The 17,166-nt window shown below is 37.4% G+C and overlaps 1 long non-coding RNA gene across 11 annotated transcripts in view; it reads right to left on the bottom strand.

The window, feature by feature from the left end:
- LOC138109716 (uncharacterized) overlaps nt 1–10,526 on the bottom strand; it is a 48,179-nt gene extending 37,653 nt beyond the window's left edge. For 7 of the 11 annotated variants that reach the window (XR_011150679.1, XR_011150674.1, XR_011150676.1 and 4 more), the window contains exons 1-2: nt 10,385–10,495; nt 7,337–7,411 (exon numbers count right to left, since the gene is read on the bottom strand). This is a non-coding gene — a long non-coding RNA (uncharacterized lncRNA). Of the gene's footprint in view, nt 1–7,336; nt 7,412–10,384 lie in introns of all 11 variants that reach the window. The other 4 variants (XR_011150677.1, XR_011150675.1, XR_011150678.1 and 1 more) reach the window with 3 other exon arrangements.
- Between the last annotated feature and the right edge of the window lie 6,640 nt (nt 10,527–17,166).

The raw sequence follows: 17,166 nt of genomic DNA, 5'->3' as shown, positions 1-17,166 counted from the left end.
GGGATCTCTTTCTCGGAGAAAAGTAAGTTTAAAATATCAGCTTTTTACTGATACACTGGACATGGAATTTCAGTCCAGTTTTTTGATGGAGCATTTTTTTAAAACCTCTTTAGTACCTGACTTGCTGTTGTTGCTCACGGAAATACACTGCTGTATGTTGAGAGCTTAGCAATAGTCATGCACAATATACTTATGCGTGCAATTCATTTATACCATGACAGCCTGTGGAAGAAAGGCTTGTGCAGCCCACAGACTCCACAGGCAATGTCTTTCTCTTACCTCTGCTTGAATGTCTGTCACTCAGATCACCTCGGATTAGTGATTTAATCTGTTGACTAATTTTAAAAGAATTGAAAATAGGGGTGTATTCCCAGATTCAGCATCCAAGGATATTCTTCATCAGCTTCAGTTGCACTGAAAGGATGTTCTGATCCATCACACATAATTAGAAATAGCAGCAGATGACAACGTGTACTCACATTAATGAGGCACAAAACACTCCTGCTAAGGAAACAATAGGAATGTACAGCATGACCTACTTTCTTCTTTACTGTTATTTAGGTGACAGATTTTGAGGTAAATAAAAGCATTGCTTGAGTTTTGAAGGTGCTGAATAAGAGAAAGTGTTTTGGTTAGCAACATTTTTTCTTGCATTTTAAGATGGAGATTTTTAAAGCCTCTAACCAGAAAAAAACCTTGGTGACACAAGAAAAATATCTAACCCCAGTGATAGTGAAACAATATGAGAGTATTAGGTTTTAGGATACATAAGTGTTGCTGATACCATCACAAAAATTTCACTATGTAGTTTTACTAGGTAGAAAGATAACACCACTGTTTTGACAAAACATATATGAAGAAAGCTCATATGACCTAGCAAAATTCTCTCTCCCATCAAGTCTGAGATATAAAGTATGATCAAAAATTTAAGCAGTAAACATTGCGATCCAGCAATGAAGACAGAAGAGAGAAACTGAGATAAAAATGGTGGGGTGCTGTGACTGGTATATAAATAATCTGTGATATCCATACTCTCAGCTGGGAGAATTATATTCAAAGGTAGTCAGAGTAGCCTGAATTTAAAAGATTGTAAAAATCAATGGGGTAAGTAAAGAACAGGTGTGATTCTACAAGCTTTAAATGTTCTTACTAATGGATCATGTTACTTACTTTCCTTCATCAGTGATGAGCCAGTTTAACTCACAAAGAGTAACAACAAAAATATTCATTTCCCTGAATATTTCCATATCTCATTTAACAAAAAAAAAAAAAAAAAAAAAAAAAAAAAATCCTCTTTGAAACCTTTGTTTCCCAAGTGGATTTTTTTTTTTTTGAAAATGTGTACCTTCCAAGAAGTTGCATTCCTAAAACAAAATATGTAAATTCAATGTAGAAACAAGTCATGAGTCTTTGCACATCCCAGAAAACAGATCCAATACTAGGGTGGGTAGAGCAGGAAAACACAAAACAGACAATCCATGAAGTGCTGGAGCTTAGAAATTCTGCAGCTTCCATATAGAGCTGCCCCAGGGAAGATGCAACTAAGGAATAGACGTGTACTTACTACAAAGTTTGAAAGCAGAAAGGAGTGGGCTCATGGCTTCCCACAGGCTGAACAGAAAGCTGACCATGTACCAGTTACCAGTGTCATTTTGACAGAATCAAAAACAGAAACCAAAAGAAATATATGGATTTTGAGCAAGAAAGACTATGTTCCTTCAGTCTTTATCTTTTTTCAGAGATTTTAAAACTGGTGTCAATTATTTTGAGGCAAATTTCTACATAAAACACCTCAAAATCACTTCATCTTATCTTCTTTTTACTTCTCCTTTTTTTGGATGAAATCAATCTTTTCAGTCCTCAGGTTATGAACTAAAAAATCATAAATTGCATCCATCCTTCTTCTATCAGCTTTTACCAGCAAACAGCACCACTTCAATTTCATTGAAACCTCTCCCACAAGATACCTTCATGTATGCTTCAGTCTCCTCTTGCTTCTAATCTAAGATCACAGCAGGAGGCAGAGGTAAAAGTCTTCATGTGATCACTGTACCAAGAACTATAAAGCCAATATGTTGTCACATAAATATCATATAACAACAATAAACTAATACATATCCTTTTTTAAAGGAACCTATGTAGAAAATTCCACTGTCTCCTAATTAATTCAGGCAAATAAAATAACGTGTTTGTCCTTTGAATATTATACACACATATCTCTGATAGTTTTATTACATATCCTAGGTAAAGCAATATTTGAATCAACAGCTATTTGGATATATACTTAAATTGATATTTATTAAATATATATTCATAACTATATCCATGTTACATATTTACTTCTGCTAGGAGGCAGGAGAAGGAAAAGGCCAAATCTTGTACAACCGAGTGATAGAAAAAGACAGACATTCCTATTTCAGGCTGACCTTTAGATCAATGACCTTCTTCTGCCCTAAAGCATCTGTCAACAGGCAGTGCCACAAAACACCATTGCTAACCTTCAGTCTTCAATTCTCCTCTCTTACTATGCCCTACAGTTCAGGTTATATCTACTATCCCCTGAGCCACTGAAAAACTTCTGGTCTTTGCCTGTAGGGCATTTATTGTAGCTCTAACTTTCTTTCCGGTATTTAAAAAGCCAGATGGTAAGGGTAACACTCACTTTCTCTGATGTAGTTTTCTTGGATAAAAATAACTGTCAGTCTACATGGTTTTTAGCAGTAAATAATGAATTTATTCAGTGCTACAAACAAACTAGACTGAGTTTTAGACAGAACCACCAATTTCAAAACCTGCTTATTTTTAAAACACTAGCAAATCTGCTTGTCAGCAACAAACTACAGATTTCCAACCTGCCATTTTAAATGAAAAACACCTGACATTCCTGAAGAGTGTTAATGAAAGTGGGGTTTTTTTTCTTCTTCTCTGTTTTGTTGCCCTTCCTCACTTATTTTGTGGCTACTACTTTATTAGAACCTGAATTTAAAGTTCATCCTGGTATTCATTAAGGATAAATAGATATATACAGTGACAACCTGTCAGAGACCGAAATAGTTCATGCCTCAATCACTGATACAAAGTTTAAAAGAAGCTGCAGACGCAGAAACCTCCTTGTTGAACTTTGGACTGTAAGTCGAACTGCTGATTAAATAAAAGGAAACCCATTGTTCAGTCACCTCAGGCTGAGGGAAAGGTGTGCATCCACAAAAGGCCAAAGCCACCAGCTGCAGCTATCCTGTGCTGAGTGTGGGGTGAGGGAGAGCCCAGCTCACACAAGCCAGGCTTACACAGACTCCCCCCAGCCGAGGGGGGAGGAGGAGGTTTTGGGTGCATGGTGCAACCTCTGGTGAGAGGCAATGAACACCCATCCTCCGATTACACAAACTGGCCCAGCTGAGGAACCCCCAACCCCACAGGCCACATCCACATCCACAGGACGTTCACGTGAGAGGCTCGGCCCCACAGGACTGCACGTGGTGCAACAGACCCAGAGTCTGCTGTGAGAGACTGACCCCCACCCCAGGGGGACATGGCTGGATGTGCCCACCCAGCCTCAGCATGTACACCCATGGGGCTCTGTGTGCCCACCCAGCCTGGGCATGTACACCCGTGGGACTCTGTGTGCCCCCCCAGCCTGAGCATGTACACCCATGGGGCTCTGTGTGCCCACCCAGCCTGAGCATGTACACCCGTGGGGCTCTGTGTGCCCCCCCAGCCTGAGCATGTACACCCGTGGGGCTCCGTGTGCCCACCCGGCCTGAGCAGGTACACCCATGGGGCTCTGTGTGCCCACCCAGCCTGGGCAAGTACACCCATGGGGCTCTGTGTGCCCACCCGGCCTGGGCAAGTACACCCATGGGACTCTGTGCCTTCCGGGGGGACCTTCACCACCGAGAGAGCAGCTGGAGAGGATCATCGAGGCACCAGTGGGACCCACAGAGCGGTGATATTCTTTTATTCTGTCTCTGTCACTCTTTGTCCACCCCACCTATTTTCTACTTCTTTCTTTCTCTCTCTCTCTCATATTTACCATCAAATAAAATCCTTACTGTTGTCCCTGGCATATGGTCTCGTTTGCACCTTAATTCGGGCAGAGGCATTTCTAAGAACCTTAAAACTGGATCATAACACGACCTCAAGTATATTGTCTTCACTCACACTGATGGGTCTTTTGCCTAGCAATTTAATCTTGTTCTGACTAGCCACAAGCCACAAGCTACATAAAATTAGTGAATAAAACAAATTTTATATTACTTTTATATTAAATTGCTTTATAAGCAAAGGCACAATTTCCTGAGGAGCCAGTTTTGAGTTTTGCTCACATAGGAACATCAAAGCCCAAATAACAAAATAAAGATATAGTCTCAGAGAAAGACTTGTCATAAAAAAAGAATTTTTTTTTTTATCATGTATAGAGTGAGACTGCAGACAGATATGATACAGGATTTCATATGAAAAAATTAAAGCAGCTTGGACCTAAAGAGGGCAAGGGGTGTTATAACAGCCATGTTATAAGCAGAGCAGTATTCTGAGATTTCAGGATGATAATTATGCTTAACAATTGAATGCTTTCACTTTGCTGTTTAGCTTTTAGCCAGTGGTGTATGTTTTCCTTATCATTAGGCAACTTTCTGTCAAATCACTTACCCACTATATAAACTAATTGCTCTGCCATTCTGAGGTATATTTATATGCATAAAGAAAACTGCTGAATTTATTGGAAGTCTGAAAGCACAGGCACTCAAAGTGAAATAGATGTGCAGCTGGGAAACAAAAAATAAAAAAAATCCCACATAAATTAATCACATAAATTTTTCACACAACTGCCTGCACAGTCCCCTGTATATCTCCCTAATATTACTTAACTTTAAAAAAAAAAAAAAATAGAAAGATAAATATCAATGAGGTTATTTGTCCTTATTTTGTTCTAATTTCAACAAACTGGACAGCTGGCACACAGAGAAATGAAGAAAACTTGCAAAACTGTGTAATTTGTGGTAAAATTTGCAGGCTGGCTGACCAGTTATGCATTACCCTTTCTTTGGGGGAAGGATTCTGGCAACCTGCATTTCATATTAAGACAAGAAAGCAGTCACATTTTGTGGTGGTGGTACAGACTGTGTATGACAAGCTAGTTTACCTCTGCTAGTGTGTGAGGGTGTGCTGTCATGTACTAAATCCAAGTTCTTTGCTTAGAAAAGGCAATTTAAAAGTGTGATTAGGAACCAGAGCTTGTTAACCCTGCATCTGATCTGCTGTAGCTGTTGAAAGCCCTGGGTATTAATCTTCCTTTTGCCACGACTTATTACAGATGCCTTTGCTGGACTTCTCTGGCTGCTGAAGGAAAAGGGAGTGGTTAACCCAAGGTCCTTAGGACCAAAAGTTAGTCACAGTAGTTCCTAGGGTCTACAAGTTTGGTTATGGCAAATAAAGACTGCAGGGCAACCACTGACAAATGGGGCAATGATGACTAAGCTCATCCTCTTGTGCTTTGATTGCTTCTCACTCTCTGCTTGGTGCCCAAAGGTGGACTTTTAGCAGAGCTGTTTCTCCCCATACTATTTTTTAGGAGAGATACTCTGAGTGTTGTTATTGAAATAGTTCACTGATAAGGCTAATACAGACATAGGACTTCAGGGCTTTTAGAAAAGATTTTTTTAAGGTCTAGCCCAAAGGAGCATAAAAGCACAGCTTCAGTACAGAGGACATCAGAATAACAAGTCAGGAGAGAATTTTTCAGCCAATGCATGAAGACCTCCGAAATTAACTTGATTTTAAATATGCAACAGTTATTCCAAATGCCTCGTAAATGAAGGTATAGGACAAAAAAGAAGTGACCTGAGAGGGAAGGGTCTCTCCCCTTTCAGGGAAATTGAAAGCAGATACATTTAACAACGTCCTGGAGTTGGCTTGGTTTCCATCTTGGTGTTTGTCTTTTTTTAATGTAAGAAAGAGCTGAGGAAACACAGCCTTGTACAAACCAACTAAGGATATAAAGAATAATACTAGGGTTATTTGTAAGTATAATTCGTCCTCCTGTTATCATTTGTTCTACACATTTCAGGGTAGTTCTGCACGTCTCACTTTCCGTCTCAGATGGTGTCATGGTTTAACGCCAGCTGGAAACCAGTCACCACACTCACTCTACTGGTGGGATGGGGGACAGAACTGGAAGAGTCAAAGTAAGAAAACTCATGGGTTGAGAAAAAGACAATTTAATAGGTAAATCAAAAGCCACACATGGAAGCCAAGCAAAACAAGGAATTTTTCATCACTTCTCATTCACAGTTAAATTGTTATTTAGAATAAATGAATTGATATATATGACTTTTTCAGCAACCAAGATTTAGTTCTGAAGAAATCTCCACTGTCATTAAGAATATCTTTATAGCTGTGTTCATCCTCTGTGTTGTGAATATGGTTTTATAGGCACAGCTACACTTTAAACAAAGATATGATAAGAAAGTTCAGAAAAATCTTACTCTGCTTTCTTTTAGACAGATGTTAGAATTCCTATCCCAGCCATTTGCAGACTATCCATTTTGTGTTTAGAGCAAGACAAATTACTTCCTGTTTTGATGAATTTTTAATATTATAAACAGTCTTAGTCACAACACTTAAAATTACTTCTAAAATATCTTACAGAATCTCAGTTTCCTATGTTATGAAGCTTTACATTCAGGCAGAATTTTTCCTTTCATAGAATCTATATAGAAAAGCAGAAGCTTCAGTGGAGCATCCCTGTACCTTGCCATATGATAGTGAAAGGGATGGTTTCAGTCTTGCATCACACTCCAAAAAAGAGACAAACATCAATAATTATTACAGTCAGATAAACAGATTGATATCTTTTTAAGTGAGTCACTATAATTCTTAAGTTTACATCATTACACACAAAGACAATGTCTTCAGAAAATGCCTACACAGAAAAATAACAGGTTTTTTTCACACAGCAGTATCTTTTACAGTTTTAGAGCACAGCTTATAGGAGTGGAAAAATGCAACTAAGCCTCACACGTAAACCACTTTCTAAAACAAACCATGTGGAACACCCTCCTAAACGCCGCATAGAGAAAAACAAACCAGGACAGAATTTAAGCACTACTAGTGTCAAAATGTTGGGTCTTTGATAATGGGTACGTGTGGGAATGTTAGCCACATCTATTTTTATCTTTTTGAAAAACATTTCTAGCCTGCTGAATGAGCATCTTCCTCTCTTTCTCATTGCCAGGAGAGAGATTATGAGCTGCTTAAGAGTCCAACCACAGGTTGGCCTTTCTATAACTGGTGCAAAAATCTATTTTAAAAAATGATGTATCTTAGCTGATTATCTTACCTCAGCTGACATAGCTTTTTTTTTTTTTGACAGCTTCATGCTTCTCATAGCCAATTTCCTCTAGAATATCAATTTCTGCAAGAAGGAATGAAACATATGTCAAAGTAAATAAAAAAGTTTGAAGCTTTTAGAATTAACTAACCATTATATACTGATAATAATTTAAATCTTTATGTCCAGATATTACTGCCAAGCTCACTTGTTTCACAATTATAACACTATGAAACAAACTTTTTTTGGTTTACAGTCAAAGAATTTTTAATAGTTTCTAAATGATGCAAGATTAGACCTGATCAGAAAAATTTCAAAGCAAAATGACAATTCTTGAAAATAGAAGCTTTTCAGAAGAAAAGATTGCAAAATCTTGTGCCAGAAATAAACACTCCTTGACTCCAAGATATTCTTGACCAAACAAGAATGAGACACTGTAATGTGCTACTGATGCTCAGTGTACTGTCAGACCATGAAACTCAAACTCTTGGTCTAAATGAGACATGAGAACTATAGACTCCTGTGAAGCATGTCTGGATCAGTAACTTCTGTTAAAGGGTTTGTTTTTTGCATAGAAAAATAACAGGGTAATTAAATTAATCCTCTCTTTCACGCACACAGACTGAGAGAAACTGCAGCTCTCCAAGAAATTTTTCTGTAGTGTGCACTAGAAAAAAATATCAAAATGACATCAGTCCTGCTATGATCAACAGTAAACCAGCTCTTTTACCATTTCTACATAGGTGTTGTAATTAGAGAACATTAACATTAGGTTCCTTCACTTTTACTGGAAATAACTTTTAAACATACTGTAAACACTAAATTCCTTGTAATCTGGGACACTGTGTTAAAAAAAAAGTATTTAAAAGAGTATTTTTAAAAATTTTTAACATAAAACCTTCTAAATAAAAGTGGCTGTAAAAGATAACTAACAAAATAGAAAACAAAAGGCTATATTTCTACTCATGTTCCCAGGTAAATATAGAATAAATTTTAAAAATATGGAAACAAAAATATGCACATTTTGATGACATATCTTTGCATGTGAATTGTCTGATAAGTTTAAATATAGTACTAAAAAGTCTATGTTCTCTATGGAAAATTTTTGAAATATTTTACTGAAATAGTTCCCAGTTCCAGATACCGAACAGGAAAAAGTAGCACCAAAAAATCAGCTGTCAATTGCAATAATGGAACTAATATTGCAAACAATTGAACAGGATCATTCCCATCTTCTCATCTTTTCTCTGCCTTTTTTTTCTTCAGCAACAGAAAAGTTCAGCATTTCTGTTTCTCTGCTCATTTTATACCAGGCAAATTTAATACAACCTGATTTCTAACTTCAGTAGTTTATATTTCAAGTAAGGTTTATGCTGTAGGTAGACAAAGAAAGGGAGTAGCAGAAACAAAAACAGAAAACTCACTGACCAGTAAAGAATGGTCTGAACTAGTTTTATAGATGAAATTTACAGAGAATTAAAAACCTCTCTGGAATGATAATACTGAAGATAGGTGGAAGAAAGACTGTTGGAAGAGACAAGATTCAAGAGTTCTAGACTAAGAATCAGAAGGCATTTCTTGAAATCTATGACTAGAGCATGTATTCCTATGTAATCGTGACACTTCATGTAAAACCACCAGATGGACACAAATAATTCCCAACCAGCATGTAAGGTTAGGAGCAATGGTCAGAGATGCTACATTATTTTTCCCCTAGAATGACGAAAACTTTGCATGACACTAAGAATACAAAACCAGAAAGCACTCAAAGAGAGACATAAAGCAGTCAGATGTCTTAAGTGGATAAGATAACGTCCAAAAGACCAATACACAATACTGCCTCCCTACAAACCTGTAGGTATGCAGTCTCAGTTGTACTGAGGTGCAAAATGTACTTGGATAGCTCAGCTATCATTATCAGCAGGTTTTCTCCCCAAACTCCAGCTACAGTACCTGATTTCCAGACAAGATGATTATTATATTAATCTAGACCTCATTTTTTGTGTATAAACATGAATTTCACAATCCATGTGCCCGCCCAGAGCTCAAACAAATGCCCAAACAAACTCAGGAAGTGGGTACAGCTTCAAAGAATGGCCCCTGGCTTGCCTTACAAATCATTCTCCTCTCATATTTTTAAATTTTTAACAAATGAAGAATGGGGGAAAAAACAAAAAAAATAAAAAGGAAAAAAACCACCCAAACTCTACCATTAATTAGCAAAAACATAACAGGAAACAAAAATCTGCTGACTTTATATTTCTAAATTCAATCAAGGCTGAGAAAAACCATTACTTCAAGAAGTAAACTTTAAGTACATTTATGCATTCGCTGTTTCTTTTTTGAAAGGTCAATTAAATGCCGAAAGTGTAACTAAAAATGAGAAATTATTTAACATTCAGCAGTTATAGCTTGCCTGTTGGTATACATTACACCTAATTATGTACTTCACAATCATTTCAGAAAAAAAATTCATAAAACATTTACAAAATATGTTCAGCATGTTAGTCATAACTAGATTTTTAAAATACTTTCAGAAATACAATTAAGTGGAAATTAATCTACTTATTTAAATTGTTTTGATTTAATTGCATAAAGTGTCAGCAGACAAAATGTCTCCAAAGTCCCTGGAATACACATTGTGTCTTGTAAGATAGTATTGTGAATGAACAAAACAAACTATCACATATTTATGAGATTTTTTAATCCTTGACTAGCTATATCTGCTATTAAAGGATTTAAAAAATAGTAAATGTATTCCTGTGAAGTCTGCTTTATAAGAAGAAAAATGCCTATTTTGAAAATTGTGATGCAACTTCTGGCAAGCTGGCAGTAAATGCCACAGTGAAAATCACAGACCACCAGGTGTTTGTTGCACAGTAGTCAATAATACCGTCTGTATTCAAAAAATTGTCTCTGCTGTGTTTTCCTACTTGGAAATATCCCACAAAACATAGACTAGAAGATAATCTTATATTTTATAAATTGCCATTTTCAAAGTTACACTGTGTACAGAACACATTACTAAGGCCTAGGTTCTCATATCCTCAGTCTCACCAGATATCTTCTTTTTGGTCAGTCATGCAGCAAGGTGACATTAAAACAAAAGAAAGGACATTCAAACCTTTCCATAAAGGAATTAAATCAGCACAGCAGCAAGGCAGCCGTCAAATGGGCCAGCAGGAAGCCAATAAGAAAGTAGATACTTATCAGCCAGCAAGATTAGTCACACCTGTATTTATTTTACTAATTGAAATTTCATATACCTGGATTGTTCAGAAGACTGTTGTTTCTTTCCTAGCCCTTGCAAAAATAACTGTTCACTTTTTCGGTTTTGTGCTTCTGGAATTAATCTAGCATCACCCTAGAGCAAAACCTCTATTATTTTATAGAAATCTACAGGCAACAAAATACCTTTAGGTTGTCAGGAGGTGGATTCTTAAAACTCCGAAGGCAAAACGGTCCCCCAGCAGTCCCCCAGTTCCCCAGGAGTGTGATCAGTAGTTCTGTGAGTTCAACTCACCTTTGCAAAAGGGTCATCCACAGGCCCCCTGGGCTTACTGAAGAAATTATTTCTAATTCACTGGAGCACAATATTAATTAAAACCGTGTATTTGTGACTTCAGCCCTCACAAAAATATATGCATCAATATGCAAAAAGACAAAACTTGATTTATGCCTGCGTCTGTGTATGCTTACACTCTTCTTCCTCATTTGTTTTCATCTTAGCAGGATAATTAATTCGTTTTATATCACCACTCTGGGTAGGCTGAAGTGCAGCCCCATGCTCTTTCCATAGAGGTATTGGAGATAGTAAAAATGTCTGTGGACACTATGATAGCAACAAAGGTGATCCTGTTGATGTGACACCCTTTGACCCAGAGCAAGATGTTTCCTTGGATGCAATCCCCATGCAATGGCAGCCCCTGCCTTTCTAGATATTAGAGCAACAGAGCTATGCCAAGAAGTCAAAGCCTGAACCGAGAATCAGTAATACTTGGGGAAGGATTCCTCTCAGGGCAGGGAGTGAAAATAGTGCCTTGATCATGAATCAATCATTTTAATTATGCATTACTTGACATCTGCACTCTTCTGTATCTTCATTCTTCCACATCTACACTCATGATCATCCATAATTAAGTGACTTACTTTGTTAGCTTGCACACCAATCAAATCCATTTCCATAAGTCACACGTGCAGGTTTGGTAGTACAGGATGACTGTGACTTTGAGTTTCCAAAATGTCATTGACATTTGAGTGGATTGACCCTGGCTGGATGCCAGACACCTGCCAAAGCTGCTCTATCACTCGCCTTCTCAGCTGGACAAGGGAGAGAAAATATAACAAAGGTTCATGGGTAGAGATAAGGTCCAGGAGATATCACTCAGCAAATACTGTCACGGGCAAAAGAGATTCAGATTGGAGATATTAACTGAATTTATTACTAACAAATCAGAGCAAGATAATGAGAAGTAAAATAAATCTTAAAAATACCTTCCCCCTACCTCTCCCTCCTTCCCATCTCTACCTCTTCCCCCTCAGAGATGCAGAAAGACAGGGAATGGGGGTTATGGTCAGTTCACCACATGTTTTTTCTGCCACTGCTCAGGAAGAGGAGCACTTCCCCTGCTGCACTGTGGGGTCCCTCCCATGGGAGTCAGCTCTCCATGAACTTCTCCAATGTGAATCCTTCAGGCAACAGTTCACAAACTGCTGGAATGTGGGTTACTGCCACAAGATGCAGTCCTTCAGGAACATATTTTATCTGTACAAATAAGAAAAATTACATGCCAAGATAAAGATGTTAACAAAGTAGATTGTTCAATATTTTGCTTTTATTTTTTACTAGTGTCTCTTCTCACTTAGAATTATACTAAATATGTGCCATTTATATGACATACAATAATATTCATATACTCCAAGAGAATGTCAGTTAACAAAATCCCCACTGTCTGCTATTTTCTACTACAAGTTTCATTGAACAGATTTCTATGTATTAACATTGATTATTCCTAAGGACAGGGCTTTGCATGGTGACCACTTGAATGGCAAAGTTTCACCTCCCTTGTACACTCTATTATTAATGTTCTTGCTGTTACTGTTCATTTCTTGTTTCATTGATGTTTCCCGTAAATTGTTCTTATCTCAAACCCTTGATCTTTAACTTTTGTGCCTGTAAGTCTCCTCTCCAGCCTGCCACATGGGGAAAGGAAGGGGGAAGTGAGAGAGCAACACATAGCTTGGAGTGTTTTGGTAGGAACACTGGATTGGGGAATACCATTTCTAAACAAAGACAAAAAGTTATTTGTATGTTCCTAGTCTAGACTTCTCTTCTGTCGACAAGAAAGGAAACATCTGATGACTTTTAGAAAGCAGAACATCTCAACAAACAAAAGAGTCAAAAATTAAAATGCTGGGAAAAAAGAGAGAAAATATTGGATATTTCATATCACTCATCCAGCAATTTCTTTAGAATTATACAACATGAAAGATCTCAGGTATAAATAAGCTCTACAACCAGACGAAGAACACTTCTTTAACAGTTTGCTTGCATAGATGAAGAGACACTAAAATTCAATTAAATTTACTGAAATAATGGTTCTTATTTTAACGTGAAGATCTTAAAAAAAATTCATGCAATAAAATTTACTTTGTAAGTGCATTTGATGTTCTACAGTTTACCTCAGGATACCAACACACATTCATCAGTTAGCAAGTATACACTCTGAAACATCAGTATGGCTTTTATCTTTTCTTCTGATACAAAACCACATTTTTATGTTTTCAAACATCTGCACCATATCTATTTGTCCTTCTTCCAAGGCAATCTCAAGATCCAATGAGTGAAGTTTTTTCTGTTCCTTACACTCGTAAAAGATAGAGTTTCTATAAATAAATATAGAGTATTTTTTTGCCTTTAGGAAATTCACTGCTATCCTTAAAGATGGAAAAAGTCATAAGAAAAAATACCTTATTAAGGAAAAGTAATGAATTTCAGATGCAAGCAATTGGCTTACTACTTCATTTTTTCAGCTGCTGACCCCAAGATGCTCTGCGCTGGGAAGAGCTGGAAGCTTTTCCTTCCAGGATCTGTAAATAGTACAAGATTGAAATAATTAGTTACAGTAACATGGCATCTACAGTTAGTCCTCATAATCAAAGATAATCTTATCTAGTCAGTATTTCTGGAAAATCATAATCATAAAATCATAAAACACAATATGCAGAAGTTTACTTTTGCACAATTTGTGTACACAATGCACTTTATCTAAGAAACTTCACAGTTAGGTGGCTTTAGTGGCTTGTCAGATAATGATCATACTATCCCACCACTTTGCAGCAATGTTACATGCTTTGTAAAGAGCTAGATGTAATATGTCTTCAGATAATGCATGATTAGACAAATTTGTCTTCTGTATTTTTTAAAACATTGATAAAAAAAATTTACACCATCACTTACATTTTTTATTCAACAATGATTTGTTTCCAGTATGGCTTGGACTTACACAGTTAATCATTCTAAGCATTCACCCTCCCCTACCTCGGGCTGCTGGCTAGATGAGCAGTTACACTGCATTTTCTCTGATCCCTGACCAAATGGACATCTTTATATTTGTAAGGAGGACAGCTTAAAGCAACATCTGTCTAGTATGGCAATATTATTTACAGCCTTCTGTTAAAGATTTTAACTTTTCCACACAAACCTAAGGTGACATGAAATTACAGTTCTGGTTCTAGTAGAATAATTCAGAATAAGAAGAATGTCTAATTTCTGTGACTATGTGCCATTTACTGTCATTATATCCATCTTCCTATTGCCACCATTTTCTGATATTAAATTAATTTTCCCATTACAAATTTGCCACTATTTTGCAGGTAGTGCTCTAATGTACCGATGCCACAGGGACATAGATAGTTAACATGCTGGAAATGTGAGGGATAATGACCATCCATGTAAGCTCCTAAGCCACATGAAAGGCATAAGCCATTTACAAGGAGCTAAGGGCTAGAGAGAAGATTATACCCCAACAAATTAAGCAAGCAATTTCTATTCTAGCCTTGATTCTCCTACGTGAGCATACACAATCACAGCTTCTATGCAGATTGGTTTTCTTGCTGTGTCATGTTCTTTTTCTATAGAAGACAGACAGGATTTCTTAATGATTTACAGGACGAGCAACAAAATTCACTCAGATAGAACTGCAGTGCCTGGCAAGGAATTAATGTGAGGTGTTTAACGTGCTGGGTTATGTCTCCAAATGAGTCACGTATGTCCCCAGACCCTGGTATCAGCCATGAGCAGCACTATTTTTTTGTTATAATATTCAGTGATACAGTTACCTGCCAACACCATCAACTCCCGGGGCATCAGAAATTTGGATTCCAGAACAAGATCCCATATTTATTAAACAAGGCTCTGTTGCAGGTAATGTTCTAGTTCTGTGATATATTAAAGCAGCACAGACAATTTCAGGAAACAAAAGCACTGATAAATGTTGGGGTTTTTTTCACTGCTGTTAGTTAATCTGCTATTTGACTGGCTTTTACTTCATTGCTTACAATTTCCAGTTGCTTACCAAATATATACGGCACACAAATTTCAACCTGTGGATTGCTTATAAAGGGTTGACTGTAACAACTTTGGCTTAAATAGATTTTATTCTCATGAATATTCAATCATTTGTTTTTTCTACATCATGTTGCTTTCTTTCCTGTCTGGGTGACATAATAATTTGAAATGGTTCTGCTTTCTTTCATGTGTAATGCAATTTTACACACAAAACTTGGATATGTACCCAAAAGTGCATTTTCTTGAATAAATTTCCCGGCATAAATATGTGTGTGGGGGAGGGGGAGGGCTAATTAAAAAGCCCATATACACATTCAAGCCCAGATTGTATTGGGAAGGCAATGAAATTGCTCCCTTGCTGCACACTGTGAAGTGATCTGAAAATGGAAACTGCTGTGCTCCCCTCTGTTAATGGAACAGGTTACAATACAATTCAAGACCTTCCTCTCTCATTCAGAAGTGACTACGATCTGAATGAGAAAATTATCTCTTTCTCCTGAAATGCACATATAGAAAGTGATTTGCTTTCTGTCCCTCATTACAAACAGGTATAGATCCCACTTAAACCTGCCACAACCTAAGATAGTCAGATTGGAAAATGCTGGGAGATGGCAGGCTCACAGCCTACCATGTTGATGCAAAGCTTATACTGTTTTTCTCAGTGGGTCAATTTACATTTACCTGTATTAGATTTTGCCTAACATTTCCCTCATACATGGAACTTGTAAAGCCCTTCTATGAGTCTGTGCTGCCTGCCACTGACCTCCTCAGTACCTTGAACAACAACAGTGTCACCTGCACATTTTCTCACTGTCTCTGACCAAGTCATTCATCTGTTTATCTTTCAGCCAATGACTCATCCATGTTATGATCTTTCCTCTTGCCCCACCAATGCCTTGAAAGCTCTAGGAGAATGTTTGCCTTTTGGAAACTTCAGTACATTATTTTAGCAGACCAAATCATCCCACTGATATGGTTGCTGCTGCTCTGAAAGCACTTCAAGAAGCCATAAAAAGGCACAACCTCTGAGAACAGAGCTGTGCTGAAATCTTCCCTTCACCAAAGCTTCTGCTGATCTGCCCTGTACAGGATTCAGAACAGCCAGCCTATGCTTCCTCACTTTGCTCCCACCGACAATTTTTTATTTAGGATGTTAGAGTAGCCATTCTCCCGTCTCTGGATACCAGGGATGTTCCAAAGGGAGCCTACAGGTGCAAGGTGCTTCAGGCTTAAGCTGTGTTTGAACTAGTATGTGAATATTAAACAATCTGATGATTTTGAGGGATTCTTTCCACACTGTACCACATCTTCTTCTGCAGTCAGTGTGTTTTAAACATATCCTTTTTCTCCTGTGTTAGAGCCTTACAAAGTGCAAACCCTTTTGCTTCTTCCACAATGAACATCAATGCATAAAACTCATAGAGCTTCCCTGAAATGGCCTCATGCTCTTTGAGTGTTCCTTCTATAATCTGGCTGTCACAGTACAGGCCATCTGGTAGGCTTCTTTTCCAAATACACTGCAAAAATGATTTTGTTCTAGTTTTGCTCCTTTAGCCAGTTTTTCTCACTTGTCCTTGACTAGCAGAATAATATTTTTAAGCTGCCAGTGTTTATGATATTTACTTTTTTCTATTTATTTATATTTCCATTTATTTTATTCCTATGACGGTTTTCAGGTACAACCATTTACAGAGTCCTTACCAGTGATCACAATGATATGGAGTGTACAGGTCTGTGATAAACCACGCTATACCAAATCATCCTCCTGACCAGTTCTGTACAATGAGAATAGCATCCTTTTTGTAGCTATCATCATCTTAGATAATTACAAAAAGGAGCATCCCTAAGCTTTTTCTTTCTTTCTGCCTACTGAAATATTTTCATAACTCTGGCAGCAGGCTCTCCAATAAGTCTTGACCACCCAGCTCCAGGTCAGTCATGCACTGTGGAAAGAAGCCATACAAGCATAGATGGCTATATATAGATATCTGATTTGCATCAACACAAGCTAGCAGAAGCATGCCAATTGCTTTAACTAGATTGCCAAAGTTTAGCTAAACTCAGGATTCACCAATTTTGGCAGCAGTGCAATTCTCAGATAAGTTAAGCCATTTATGCAGTGTATCAAGAGTGGTTACAAAGCCAAAATGTGTCTACCAGAATTTTGAATTTTTTTTTTTCATACTTTAAAAATAAATAATGAAAACCAGATATATTTTCCCCAATGGAAAGAAAACATTCTCTTTTATGAGAAAGAGTAAAGGCACCG

This window comes from Aphelocoma coerulescens, chromosome 4 (assembly GCF_041296385.1).
Source record: "Aphelocoma coerulescens isolate FSJ_1873_10779 chromosome 4, UR_Acoe_1.0, whole genome shotgun sequence".
NCBI classification, from domain to species: domain Eukaryota; kingdom Metazoa; phylum Chordata; class Aves; order Passeriformes; family Corvidae; genus Aphelocoma; species Aphelocoma coerulescens.
This window is presented reverse-complemented; position numbering and strand designations above follow the sequence as displayed.